Genomic DNA, 12,007 nt, shown 5'->3' on the forward strand with positions numbered 1-12,007 from the left:
TTGGATGTTGAGAGATGGAGCATACATTCCCAGTTGAATAAGAGGCAGAGGCATAGAAGGCAAGTGCTGCAGTCACCTTCACTTCTACAGAGAATGCAGTCCTCCTCAGGCTTCTAGGCTGCAGGTTTGCCTTGATTAATTCGCAGATCTCTGTTATGACCTCCTTCCGAAAACGCAGCCTCCTGATGCAGTCTGCCTCACTCAGGTGCAGGAATGAACTCCTCTCTCTCTATCCCCGATTTGAGTAAGGCCTCCTGACCATCATCCTCCGCGCTCTCTGGTTCCTGATGTGATCAACGGCACCATGATGCAGAAGGCTCTTACTAAGAAAGGCATTGTTAATATTGCTCCCATTATTTGTTCTAAGTTTGAAACGCAATGAAAATAGTAGCAGAAAGCACTCACACCTTCTTTCCTCTCTATCCAAGGTTGATGCCCTAGTCATGGACCACACCCTGGTCTGCGCATGTGCAACATTAGGCTCGGTTTCTACTGTGACAACACTCGAGGCAGACATTTGGGGCACAAAATACACATGATGACTGGAGGCAATATTTAATATTTTTCATTGTTGCTGTGCAAAAAAATGCTTTTGTGCCGTCTCCGATGCTCACCGGGCTCGAGGCACACAGGGACGGAGCACCGGCCGGCAGCATCGCTCCCTCAGCTTCCACCCTCCCCTGGGCTTCTTTTGAAGCCGAGCACTGAGCTCCTGTGACCGGCCGAGGGAGCGATCCTGCCGGCCGGCACTCCGACCCTCAAGCCCGGTGAGGAGAGGTTCGGTGGTGGGATGAAACTTGATGGGCTAAGGTTTGGAAGATGGAATACAATGTCGGAAAATGTGAGGTCATCCACCTTGGGAAAAAAAAACAGTAAAAGGGAATATTATTTGAATGGGGAGAAATTACAACATGCTGTGGTGCAGTGGGACCTGGGGGTCCTTGTGCATGAATCCCAAAAAGTTAGTTTGCAGGTACAGCAGGTTATTAGGAAGGCGAATGGAATGTTGGTCTTCATTGCGAGAGGGATGGAGTACAAAAGCAGGGAGGTCCTGCTGCAACTGTATAGGGGTATTGGTGAGGCCGCACCTGGAGTACTGCGTGCAGATTTGGTCACCTTACTTAAGGATATACTAGCTTTGGAGAGGGTACAGAGACGATTCACTAGGCTGATTCCGGAGATGAGAGGGTTACCTTATGATGATAGATTGAGTAGACTGGGTCTTTACTCGTTGGAGTTCAGAAGGATGAGGGGTGATCTTATAGAAACATTTAAAATAATGAAAGGGATAGACAAGATAGAAGCAGAGAGTTTGTTTCCACTGGTCGGGAGACCAGAACTCGGGGGCACAGCCTCAAAATACGGGGGAGCCAATTTAAAACCAAGTTGAGAAGGAATTTCTTCTCCGAGGGTTGTGAATCTGTGGAATTCTCTGCCCAGGGAAGCAGTTGAGGCTAGCTCATTGAATGTATTCAAATCACAGATAGATACATTTTTAACCAATAAGGGAATTAAGGGTTATGGGGTGCGGGCGGGTAAGTGGAGCCGAGTCCACGGCCAGTTCAGCCATGATCTTGTTGAATGGCGGAGCAGGCTCGAGGGGCTAGATGGCCTACTCCTGTTCCTAATTCTTATGTTCTTATGTAAAAGTTACAATTTCCATTTATACTTTCAAATAAATGTAGTTTCTCCCTTTTTACTCTCCAAAAATGAACATGTGTCATGCATTCATTTTGTGTATGTAATTAATGTCTCCTTCACTCCCTCCAAAACCTCGGCTAAAATCAATGGCGTCTTATCTGCGCCAATTTTGTTATGTGCGTTGATTTTGTTAAAAGCCCAGAGTGTTTTTCAGCACGGCCCACTACACCATCTTAAAAGAAATCGTAGTTGGCCAAACTCGCTTAAATGGCAAGAAGTGGCACAGCGTCAGGTTACGCCCCCAGTGATGTCAAAAAATCGCACTGTAAAAAAATTGTACCCAAGTGGTTTGCGATGGTGCAGAAACTTAGAGGAAACTTGGAGATTTTAGTTTGCTCAAAATAAAACAACAGACGGCAAAAATACAGCGCAGAATGGTGGGGAAAATTGATCCCCAATTTCTGACCCTGAGCTGGCCCAGGGAGGGGGCAGTGTGTGATGTCCCTGTGGGGGTCAGTATCTGACCCTGAGCTGCCCCAGGGAGGGGGCAGTGTGTGATGTCCCTGTGGGGGGCAGTATGTTCAGTGTCTGACCCTGAGCTGCCCCAGGGAGGGGGCAGTGTGTGATGTCCCTGTGGGGTGCAGTATGTTCAGTGTCTGACCCTGAGCTGCCCCAGGGAGGGGGCAGTGAGTGATGTCACTGTGGGGTGCAGTATGTTCAGTGTCTGACCCTGAGCTGCCCCAGGGAGGGGGCAGTGAGTGATGTCCCTGTGGGGTGCAGTATTTTCAGTGTCTGACCCTGAGCTGTCCCAGGGAGGGGGCAGTGTGTGATGTCCCTGTGGGGTGCAGTATGTTCAGTGTCTGACCCTGAGCTGTCCCAGAGAGGGGGCAGTGTGTGATGTCCCTGTGGGGGGGCAGTATGTTCAGTGTCTGACCCTGAGCTGCCCTCATTCCCCCTATTCTAGGGGGCAGTCACTCTCCTCTCAGTCGGAGAGAGTTGGAGGGACAGCGTCATCTACTGGACACCGGCGGTATTTCAAGGCACATCATGTCCGGCTCCATCCCAGAGAAATCCAAAACTAACCTGCAGATTCAATTCATTTTATCAACGGTTCAAGAATGTTTAGCTCCATTTGTTGCAGCTTTCAGTATTTGAAGAAAGCTGTTTAAAAAGAGTGAAGTATGCATGCAAACACAATAAACATTATTTTTATCTGACCCGTTGATTAATTGGTCCAATATCCAGAATATTAAACTCCAGCCCAGTTATAGGGGAATCAATATCAGTAGGAAAAAACCCCAACTGTCAGAATGGACATGATGCAGTCTGGGGTAACAGTAGAATCCAACCTTCCAGTCACTTGTGAACTCGCTTGTGTGTCAGCAGGTTGGATGAGGTAGTGAATCCCTTCCCACACAGTGCAGGTGAACGGTCTCTCCCCGGTGTGAACTTGCTGGTGTGTCAGCAGGTTACATTTCAAAGTGAATCCCTTCCCACACACTGAGCAGGTGAACGGCCTCTCCCCGGTGTGACTGCGCCGATGAACTTCCAGATCAGACGGGTAATTAAATCTCTTCCCACAGTCCCCGCATTCCCACGGTTTCTCCGTGTTGCGGGTGTCCTTGTGCCTCTCCAGGTTGGATTACCAGTTGAAGCCTGGTCCACACACGGAACACGTGTACGGTTTCTCCCCGCTGTGAATGGTGCGATGTTTTTTCTGGCTGTGTAACCGGTTAAAACTCTTTCCACAGTCAGTGCACTGGAACACTCTCACTCGGGTGTGTGTGTGTCTCAGTGCTTTTCCAGTCACACTGATGTTTAAAATATTTTCCCACAGACAGAACAAACATTTCTCCTTCCACATTCAATGGCTGATGATATTCATATCCTGAGAATCAAATTATTCCGTCAGCTCTTGACGTGATGTTTGGTTTGAGTTTCCCGTCTGCAAATCGCGCCTTTTAATACACTGGAAAAGGAGTTTACAAAAACCATTACTTCAAGTACAGGACAGAAATTCAGAACAGACAACTCTAGATTCTATGGAACATTCTTTCCTCTCTTGTTCCTCCAAAGCTGTAAATCCCCGTCCCACACACTCTCCGTTCTCCCTGTCCTGAAATTCAAACACAATCGCACGTCTGAAGACAGCGTGTCCTCTGCTCCCAGTTTTCACCACCAACTCTGTCTGGGTTCAGTTCTACACTCACTGGTTCCCCTCCCTCTCCTCCCCTGAAGGTGCTGACTCTGGCTGGGTCCAGTTCTACACTCACTGGTTCCCCTCCCTCGCCTCCCCTGAAGTTGGCATCTCAGCACCCGGCCTACAACCGTGACTGAATTACTGCCGATAAAAGGGAATTATTGATCTACATCTATATTAATCTATATCTATATATCCGACCGCAGTGAAGGGGGAATAGAAGGCAGCTGCTGCTGACGGAGTGATTTGGAGATTAGATTTAAAGGGAAGGAGAGAGAGAGTGAGATTGAGCTGAGCGACGTGGAGTGCCGTGTAGCTGGCGAGAGGGCGATAAACGCTGGTAGCTCAGGGTATTATTCTGGGTTGGCGGCACACACAAATTGTTTATGAAGCCTCCCCGTCCATCTGCCAGACCATTACTGCCCTCCGCTCTATCTGCCTGCAACCACCTCTCCCGCTACAGAGAATCCATCCACAGCAACTCAAATCTTCATTTCAAAACTAAAATCGTAAAATCCATCGTTCCTGTTTGTTCCATGCTGTCTTGTAGCTAATTACATCTCGACAGAGCAGAGTGGGAAGGCTGAGGGGTTTTGCAGTGGTCAGGATAAAACTGTACCCGGAGCAAGTGTGTGTCGATGTAAACAATAGTTAGTTGCCTATGGCGAGAGCTCCCCGCTGGAGTGGAACTAAACTACAGAACTAGTGGGAACCTGTTCAACCTTTGCCGTCTCCAGGCCAGGTCCAAGACCATCCAACCTCTGTCGTGGACCATTTTCCATACATCGGGAGCCTCTTAGCAACAAGAGCAGACATTGACGACGAGATTCAACACCGCCTCCAGTGCAGCCTTTGGCCGCCAGTGGTAAAAAGCGTTTGAAGACCATGCCCTCAAATCTGCCACCAAGCTCATGGTCTACAAGGCTGTCATAATACCCGTCCTCCTGTATGGCTCAGAGACATGGATCATGTAGAGTCGACACCTCAAGTCGCTGGAGAAATACCACGAACGATGTCTCCACAAGATCCTACAAATCCCCTGGGAGGACAGACGCACCAACATTACCGTTCTCAACCAGGCTAACATCCCCAACATTGAAGCACTGACCACACTCGATCAGCTCTGCTGGGCAGGCCACAATGTTCGCATGCCACACACGAGACTCCCAAAGCAAGCGCTCTACTTGGAACTCCTTCACGGCAAACGAGCCAAAGGTGGGCAGAGGAAACGTTATAAGGACACCCTCAAAGCCTCCCTGATAAAGTGCAACATCCCCACTGACACCTGGGAGTCCCTGGTCATTGACCACCCTAAGTGGAGGAAATGCATCCGGGAGGGCGCTGAGCACCTCAAGTCTCATTGCAGAGAGCATGCCGAAATCAAGCGCAGGCAGCGGAAGGAGCGTGCGGCAAACCTGTCCCACCCGCCCTTTCCCTCAACGTGATAGGGACTGTGGTTCTCGTATTGGACTGTTCAGCCACTAAGGACTCATTTTAAGAGTGGAAGCAAGTCTTCCTCGATTCCGAGGGACTGCCTATGATGAAACAATAAAGTGAGCAGAAAAGGACCTGTTTAATGGGACAACGGTTGAAACTGAAACTATAACTATATAGAAATTATATCGGAGTTGAAACTGTCACAGGACAGAGAGTGGAGAGCACCAGTTCACACAATCACAGAACAGAGAGTGGAGAGCACCAGTTCATACAATCACAGGACAGAGAGCGGAGAGCACCAGTTCATACAATCACAGGACAGAGAGTGGAGAGCACCAGTTCATACAATCACAGGACAGAGAGCGGAGAGCACCAGTTCATACAATCACAGGACAGAGTGGAGAGCACCAGTTCATACAACCACAGGACAGAGAGTGGAGAGCATCAGTTCATACAATCACAGGACAGAGAGTGGAGAGCTCCAGTTCATACAATCACAGGACAGAGAGTGGAGAGCATCAGTTCATACAATCACAGGACAGAGAGTGGAGAGCTCCAGTTCATACAATCACAGGACAGAGAGTGGAGAGCACCAGTTCATAAAACCACAGGACAGAGAGCGGAGAGCATCAGTTCATACAACCACAGGACAGAGAGCGGAGAGCACCAGTTCATACAATCACAGGACAGAAGTTGGATCAATGGTCTTTGGAATGATTACTTCTCATTGTGCCTTTTGATCGACCCGGGAATTGATTTACTGATTTAATGAGACAGCTAGAGACTGATTTAACTTTTCAATTACTCAAGTTTTGATTTTAAATTTACTTATAATTAATCTATATATCAATCAATTTTGTTTTAATATAATTGATCTTGATTATACTGATTGCACTATTGTAGAATCCCTATTGTAGTATTCCCTATTCACTGTGTAAACTGAATTTTTCCCCGTGTCTATTTGCTGCCGCTTCGGACCAGAGCCATTCTCTTCTATTTCCACTTCCTTCTCCCGCTTTTTCTTTTCTCCCTATCCCTCCCTGACCATCTCTCCTGTCGTCATGTCGCCTTTCATCTCTCCTCTCTCGGATACTCTGCCCTCCCAAATCCCTCCCCCAACCCTTCATTACTCTCCAACCTACCTACTCTCCTGCCACTGTCCCAGGCTCGACTCCCTTTGAGACAAGCCTGCAGCTTCCCTCTGTGCCTCTCTTGGCATCTGCCGAAGGGCCCACTGTGGCACTCGTCGCTGTCACCTCACGAGCAGCAACCCCAACTGTCCCATCCTCCTCTCACCCACCTTGACACTCAGCTTGCCCGGGGGGAGGGGGAGGGGCTAACCTTGCCAATCTCCTCCCCGTCCAACTCACCCGTCCAATCCCTGACCCTGTGGATGCTGGCAGTGGGTCAGCCATCACTGATCCTCTCCGCATCTCTTTGCAGAATGTCTGTTCACTTGCGGACAAGACCCTTGCCATCCATGAGCTTATCGTGGATGATTGCATCGACATCATGGCCCTGACGGAAACTTGGCCGAGGGATGATGGCACATTACCTTTAAACAAAGCCTTCCCTCCCGGCTATACCTTCCACCACTTGCCCCGCCCAGACTGCCGTGGTGGTGGTGTGGCTCTCATCATCAAATCACACCTTGGTCTGTCCCCTACTCCTCCGGCACTTTCTCCTCCTTTGAACATCTCACCTTATTCCACCCCTCTCGCTTCATTTAAAGATCTCGTTCTCTATCGCCCTCCCAAATATGTTAACATTGTTACAGGTTGGATCTCCCTTCTCCGGCACCACGCCTCGTCCAGCATGATTCCGGCGCATGCGCAGAACGTGGCCGACACTCTGCCCGCCACGGACCGCGCTGACACTCCGCCGCCGACACTTCGGGTCTGCCCTGGACCCCCCCCACCCCACCCCACTCGGGCCGCTGACCTCCCCTCATCTGGTACAATCCCTTATTCGGCACAGGCCAGATCCCGAGGGTGCCGGATAATTGGGGGGGGGGGGGTTCAACCTATATTACATATCTATCCTCACTGCTCTCCTCCCTCAGCCTTTGCACCGAGTGACTTCTCATCCTCGGTGATTTCAACCTCCATCTCAATTCATCAAGCTCTCCCTCTTCTGAGTTCACTACCCTCCTGTCCTCCCTTAATCTCTCTCTCCATGTGAACTCCTCAACCCATACTCACATTCTCCCCCTTGATCTTGCCATCTCTCGTGGCCTCGATATTCCTACCGTCTCAATTACACATAAGCCCATCTCTGACCATTTCCTTGTATCGCTCTCCACCCACATCCCCCCGTTCCCCCACCCAAATCTACTTCCTTCTGCATCCGTCCCTGGAAAAAACTCTCTCCAAACTCTCTTACAACTGCACTTATCAACTCCAAACTGTCCAGCCTTTGGCCCTCCTTTCACCATGACATTTCTGCAGCCACCGATCTGCTCACCCACACCCTCACTATCACCTTTGATGCCCTAGTCCCTATTATTACTCTCTCTCACCCTGGCCGTTCCCCCGGTACAGCTCCTTCAGGTTCAAGGGGCGCAGACTTGAACGGATGTGGTGGACAAGTGGTTTAGTCATATACCTCCAGATCTGGCTTGACCACATAAAGCATTCTCGGGTCCTACTCTTGTCTGTAAAAACTGCTCACTGTTCCAGGATCATTCTGGAATGCAGAGATAACCCCCGGCTACTATTCTCTACTGCTAACCATCTCCTTAAACTCCTCTCCCCTGTCTCCACCACACTCACCTCCAACAAGTGTGAGGAGCTCATGGACTTCTTGGTCTCAAAGATTGAGACCATCCGATCATCTGCCTCTTCCAGTTCCCTTCCTTCCCCTAGCCCACGGGGGCAAAGTTCCTCTGAGGTGCCCCCTTGCCCCAGTTCTAAACTCGCATCTTTCTCTAGTTTCTCTCTGATCTCCCCTCTTGACCTCTCCATGCTCATCTTGTCCATGAGACCCACTTCCTGGTCCCTTAACCCTATTCCCACTAAACTGGTGACCACACAACTTCCTTTTCTGGCTCCCATGTTAGCTGACATTGTTAACAGTTCTCTCTCCTCAGGTACTGTCCCCTTCAGGGTCTACAGAGCAGTAGTGAAAACCACCCTCCTATATGCTTCAGAGACATGGACCATGTACAGCAGGCACCTCAAAGCACTGGAGAGGTATCAACGCTGCCTCCGCAAGATCCTGCAGAAAGGCGCACCAACGTCAGTGTTCTCGCTCAGGACATCATCCCCAGCATCGAGGCATTGACCACGCTCAATCGGCTCTGATGGATGGGCCACATTGTCCGCATGCCCGATACTAGACTCTAAAACAAGCGCTCTACTCGGAGCTCCGACACGGCAAGCGAGCTCCAAATGGGCCGAGGAAACACTGCAAGGACACCCTCAAAACCTCCTTGAAAAGGTGCAACATCCTCACTGACACCTGGGAATCCCTGGCCCAAGACTGCTCAAAGTGGAGGAGAAGCATCCAGGAAGGCGCCGAACACCTCGAGTCTCTTTGCCGGAAGCAAGCGGAAGCCAACGCAAAGAGCAGGAGGAGTGATGACAACCCAAGCACTCCACCCACCCGTCCCTTCAACCAACGTCCATTCAACCACCATCTGCCCCACCTGTGACAGAGACTGCAGGTCCCGCATTGGACTTATCCACCCGAAAACTCATTAATGTGGAAGCAAGTCATCCTTGACTCCGAGGGACTGTCCAAGAAGAACTGCCCCCCTCTCCTACAAATCTGCTGTCATCACCCCTCTCCTCAAAAAAACCCTTGACCCCACTGTTTTTGCTAGCTACCGCCCCATCTCGAACTCCCTTTCCTCTCCAAAGTCCTTGACTGTGTTGTCTCCTCCCAAATCCATGACCACCTTTCCCGGAATTCCATGTTTGAATCCCTTCAATCTGGTTTCCGCCCTTGCCACAGTATTGAAACTGCTCTCATCAAAGTCACAAATGACATTCTTTGTGACTGTGACAAAGGTGCACTATCCCTCCTCGACCGGTGTGCAGCCTTTGACACAGTTGAGCACTCCATCCTCCTCCAACGCCTCTTCATCTTCGTCCGGATGGGTGGGACTGCCTGGTTCCATTCTTATCTATCTAATCATAACCAGAAAATCTCCTGCAATGGCTTCTCTTCCTGCCCCCACATCATTACCTCTGGTGTCCCCCCCAAGGATCTATCCTTGGCCCCCTCCTATCTCTCATCTATATGCTGCCCCTTGGTGATGTCATCCAAAAACACAGAGTCAGGTTCGCTGACGACACCCAGCTCTACCTCTCCACCACTTCTCTCGACCCCTCCACGGTCTCTAAATTGACAGACTGCTTGTCCAACATCCAGTGCTGGATACTGATTCCAACCCTTTCCCTAGCATCTGTCTGAGGCTAAACCAGACTGTTCGCAACATAGGCATCATATTTTGACCCCGAAATGAGCTTCTGGCCACATACTCGCGACATATCTAAAACCGTCTATTTCCACCTCCGTAACTTTGCCCGCATCTGCCCCTGCCTCAGCTCATCTGCTGTTGAAACCCTCATCCATGCCTTTGTTACCTCTAGACTTGACAACTCCTGGATGGCCTCCCACATTCTACCCTATGTAAATTTGAGATCATCCAAAATTCAGCAGCCCGTGTCCTAACTCACACCTAGTCTCGATCACTCATCACCCCTTTGCTTACTGACCTACATTGACTCCCGGTTAAGGAACGACTCGATTTCAAAATTCTCATCCTGGTTTACAAATCCCTCCATGGCCTCGCCCCTCCCTATCTCTCTAATCTCTTTCCGCCTCACAACGCCACGTGATATCTGTCTTCCTCAAAATCTGCCCTCCTGAGCATTCCTGATCAGAACTGTTCAACCATCGGCGGCCGCGCCTTCAGCTGCCTGGGCCCCAAGCTCTGGAACTCCCTCCCTAAACCTCTCTGCCTCTGGACATTTCTTTCCTCCTTTAAAGACTCTCGTTAAAACCTACCTCTTTGACAAAGCTTTTGGTCATCTGCTGTAATTTGTTCTTATGTGGCTCAGTGTCAAATTTATTTGCTTTGTCTATAAAACTGCTGTGAAGCACCTTAAGACATTTTACTATGTTAAAAGCACTATATAAATAAAGTTGTTGTTGTTGATAGCAATGGGAGCTCGTACAACCGGAGCTCTCATTATTATCAATGAGAATACTAGATGTTCATTGGTGGTCCAGGCCCACATGATCACAGGATATGAATACATACCTGGAAGACATGTTCCTGTACGCTGCACTGTGGAACTCGGACTCCGACCGCAATCCTATGTTCCTCCGGGGCCACCAGGCAATTTTGTTTAAAAAATTTCACTTGGATGCATTTGCCCGAAGGAAGCCTCCGACTGCAATTTCCCCCCCTCTCCCCCAAAGTATTTGTTTAATTTTTCTGCCATTTCTTTATTCCCCATTATAATTTCTCCTGTCTCAGCCTGTAAGGGACCCATATTTACTTTTGCTAATCTTTTCCTTTTTAACAATACTATGAAAGATTTTACAGTCTGTTTTTATGTCTCTCGCTAGTTTACTCTCATTCTATTTTCCCTTTCTTTATCAACTTCTCGGTCCTCCTTTGCTGAATTCTAAAATGCTACCAATTCCCAGGCTTACTGCTCTTTTTTTTAAAGCAACATTATAAGCCTGTTCCTTTGATCTAAAACTATCTATAACTTCTCGTTAGCCACGGTTGGACCACCTTTCCTGTGGGGTTTTTGTGCCTTAAAGGAATGTATGTTTGTTGTAAATTATGGATTAATTCTTTAATTCTAGCCATTGCTTATCTACTGTCATACTTTTTTTAATGCAGTTTCCGAATCTACCTAAAGCAATTCACCCCTCATGCTTAACAAGTTTTCTTTGTTTAAATTTAAGACCACAGTTTTGGATTTAACGAAATCACTTCCAAACTTAATGTAACATTCTATCATATTATGGTCATTCTTCCGTTGCCAGCACGTCCCATGAAATAAACAAAATAAACAAGACTCACTGTTAAAAGTTGCTGTTGTTAATAATCACAAATCACTTTTTACAAATCACTCCAGGGCCTCGCCCCTCCCGATCTCTGGAATCTGTTGCAGCCCACAAGATGTCTGCACTCCTCAAATTCTGCCCTTTTGACCATCCCTGATTATAATCGCTCCACCATCGGTATCCGGCCCTTCAGCTGCCTGAGCCCCGAGCTCTAGAACTCCCTCCCTAAACCTCTCCGCCTCTTTCCTACTTTCAGACCCTCCTTTAAACCTACCTCTTTGACCCAGCTTTTGGTCACCTGCCGCAATTTCTTCTTCTGTGGCTCTGTGTTAAGTGTATGTGTTGTGTCCTGTAACACTGCTGTGAAGCGCCTTGGGACGTTTTACTACGTTAAAGACACTCTATAAAGAAAAGTTATTATTAATACTGCAGGAGTGAGTGATTGAGTGAGCTGGGAGTCCGGCGCAGGCGCACGACGAGCGGCTCAGCACCGACGTCACAGGCGATGTGGGCGGGGCGGTGCCGTCCTTCGCCCGGCGCGCGGTGAGGCGGTTTAACGGTTTTCAAATCAGGAGCCACGTGACCCCGGAGCTGCCCAGCGTTCCTTCAACACAATGGGCGGGGCTCTGTGGTGTTGTCGTCTCCTATTGGTGGGAGTGGCTGGCAATCTGCGGCGTGCAGCCAATAGACGGTCCGGAC

The 12,007-nt window shown here is 49.1% G+C and overlaps 1 long non-coding RNA gene across 1 annotated transcript; it reads right to left on the bottom strand.

Moving 5' to 3' along the window:
• Positions 1-2,725: 2,725 nt before the first annotated feature.
• Positions 2,726-11,759, bottom strand: LOC139273830 (uncharacterized). Its single transcript, XR_011595395.1, has 2 exons — positions 11,583-11,759; positions 2,726-3,610 (listed from the first exon to the last, which is right to left on the bottom strand). It is a non-coding gene; the product is annotated as an uncharacterized lncRNA (long non-coding RNA).
• Between the last annotated feature and the right edge of the window lie 248 nt (positions 11,760-12,007).

Source organism: Pristiophorus japonicus, chromosome 9 (assembly GCF_044704955.1).
Source record: "Pristiophorus japonicus isolate sPriJap1 chromosome 9, sPriJap1.hap1, whole genome shotgun sequence".
Lineage (NCBI taxonomy): Eukaryota > Metazoa > Chordata > Chondrichthyes > Pristiophoridae > Pristiophorus > Pristiophorus japonicus.